The 2,819-nt window shown below is 47.6% G+C and overlaps 1 pseudogene; it reads left to right on the top strand.

Moving 5' to 3' along the window:
• The first annotated feature begins 1,596 nt into the window (after positions 1 to 1,596).
• LOC102425463 lies at positions 1,597 to 1,860 on the top strand (annotated as a pseudogene).
• The last annotated feature ends 959 nt before the right edge of the window (positions 1,861 to 2,819 follow it).

Below are 2,819 nucleotides of genomic sequence, written 5' to 3'. Positions count from 1 at the left end.
AAAATTATACAAAGATTATTTTACCCAATTAATAAGTTGCAACCACCTGTTTATAACTCTCCAAAAGTACATCAAGATGTCTTTAAAAAATAATATCAAAAGGATAAATTATAGTAACTATCAATTTGTCTTTGCATTTGTTGGAAATAAAGACCACACTATAAATGTGCTCTTTGAATTGGAAAGCTTGCAGAAAGCAAGCTAAAGAATTCTCTGATTATCTCATAAAAAAAAAGAAAACTAAAACAAATAAATAATTTTAAATCCAAAATACAGAATTGTAACAAGAATTGTAAAGCAATTTTATCTATGCTTTAAGACAAAATTAAACTTTTATGTCCAAGTAAGTATATATTAAATACTTTAAACCCAAAGTAATATATCATTTACTAATTTTTCAATAAATCATTTTTGTTAGGTAATTAAAGTAAATGTATCACATAAAAAGAAGTACCACATACTTTTCTAAATTAAAACACTTTTACTTAAAATAATTTCTGTAGAATATCCATCAAAAATCACAAGCAGTTCTTAAGGGGATTTACCAGATTATAAATGACTGTGAAAGAGATTCACGATCAAGTGGATTTGGAAAACAGTCATCCATAGGGTTCTCTCTGGCTCTACCTGCCGGCTGCAGGCCGGAAGTCCTTCAAGAGGGACAGGGTCCTTCGGTCCACCATCAGCATCATATGCAGTCAGGAGAACTGGCTTCTGATTCAACTCTGCAGGCTTTGGTTTCTAACTTTATAAAATGAGGGTAATAGTGTTTCCTTCTGGAGACTGTTATACTCAGTAAGTGAGGTGGTGAATGGAAGTAGCCAGTACAGTGATTAGGCATATGGTCAGCATTCAATAAACTGCAGATGTGTCTCTATAACATGTATAATGTAGCTATAGATCCCCAAGAGAAGAGGCACACTAATTCGAATTCTAACTATGATCTAATTAACTGATAAGGGCAACTTAACTGAGAGGAAAGCAGAAAGTTAAAAGAGGAAGGAAGATCGTACTCGTAGGAAGGAAAAGGCACAAAACGTGAAGACAAGAAGTAGTGACAGGCAGCCGCGACCTATTGGTTGCCCGGTGTCAAACTCAGCCCTCCTCAGGCTCCCTCTTCAGCACACCCCAGGGCCTCTCTTTTAAATTTTTTTTGGGGGGGGGGCGCTTTTTTAGGATCTAGGCGAGCAGAAGAAGCTGAAAGTCCCCTTCTCATCCTGTCTGTGAAGATGTCAACAGACACTAGTATTTATTTTGTGAGAAAGTGGCATTTGAGTAAAATTTGTCAATTTTCTTTTGGTGAAATACAGCTATGTCTGCAGGTTTAACACTCTTTGTGGGAGAGCGAGTACTTCCTGGAGATGCTGAATAGGGGAGTGCTTTGCTGTTAAGAGTCCCAGTTCTTTCCATGCTGCTGTATGGGGGAGGAAAGCAGACCTGGAGTGGGTATTGTTGCCCTGGGCGAGCCTGCTGGGCTTAAAGAGCTGGAACCCACTGAGCTGAACAGAGCCCAGCAGCCTCCTCAGACACGCTCTGCCACCTGCCCTCAGGTGAGCTCAGGACAACTGGCTCTCAGCCCTGCCCTGCAGCTGTGGCATGGAGGGCGTGGCCTGGGGCCTTCTCTTGGTGCTGGCAGGCCTGCCTGCCTTGGAAGCCGAGGACCTGATAGGTAGACAGTTCCTTCTCCCAGACTGGGGGGACCTGCAGCTGGGCGGGATGATCTGTGCAGGGCTCCTGTGCATCGCCGGAATCGTGTTCGCCCTGAGTAGCAAATGCAAATGCAAGCACAGTCAGCAGCAGGGCCCCTTATCTGAGAAAGCTGTTCCGCTCATCACTTCAGGTTCTGCCAGTACCTGCTGAGCACAGGACCAGCTTCGTGGCACCTCCTGTGCCAGCTCCCATGCTGTTCCCTCCCCACTTGGGGGCCTTTCTCTCCAAGGCTCAGCCTTAGGCTCCCTTCTGATCTGGAGGTGGTTCAAAGCTTATTTCTAAATTAAACTGGTCTCACTCCCCCAAAAAAATCCTATCTAATAAAAAAGTAATATGTAAATTAACCATCACTCCGAGACAAAGATGGCAGCGCCCATAGTGGCCGGGAAGGGACGCTGGCAGCGTTGCCCCGGCAACATGAGCCCAGAGTCTGGGCCCAGCTGCGTGGAGGGAGGGGAGGGCAGGGGCCTTGGGCTGGAGTCCGGGTCGAGGGAAGCTGGGCTTGCAGCGACGAAAGCCTAGCATCCGTGCCGAAGGAGGGGAGGGGAGGAGCCTTGGGCCAGAGTCTGTGGCGAGGAACGTTGTGATCGTGGCGACGTGAGCCCAGCGTCTGCGCCCCAGCCGGGCAGAAGAAAGGGAGGGCAGGGGCCTTGGGCCAGAGTCCACGGTGAGGGATGCTGGGCTTGCTGTGACGCGAGTCCAGTGTCTGCTCCAAAGGAGGGGAGGGGAGGGGCCTGGGGCCAGAGTCTGTGCCCCAGACTCGCGGAGGGAGGGGAGTGCAGAGGCCTCAGGCCGGAGTCCTCAGCAAGGGATGCTGGGCTCCCAGCGATGTGAGCCCAGCATCTGCGCCCAAGTGGAGGGAGGAGAGGGGAGGGGCCTCGGGCCAGAGTCCAAGGCAAGGGATGCTGGCATCATTGCAGGCCGGGCTGAGGGACCCCACCCCCATGCATGAATTTCGTGCATTGGGCCTCTAGTAATAAATAAAGTAAAATAAAATGTGAAGACAAAATAGGCCAAAAACATACTTTTGCCTAAAGTATGTTTAAGATAAACAAAACATCTGAAAGTAACATACATGTACTTGCCTCCCTCTGAACCAGCATGCACCC

This window comes from Myotis lucifugus, unplaced genomic scaffold, assembly GCF_000147115.1.
Source record: "Myotis lucifugus unplaced genomic scaffold, Myoluc2.0 scaffold_161, whole genome shotgun sequence".
In the NCBI taxonomy this organism is placed as follows: Eukaryota; Metazoa; Chordata; class Mammalia; order Chiroptera; family Vespertilionidae; genus Myotis; species Myotis lucifugus.
The sequence above is the reverse complement of the archived record's forward strand: the minus strand, read 5'-3'. Positions and strand labels throughout refer to the sequence as shown.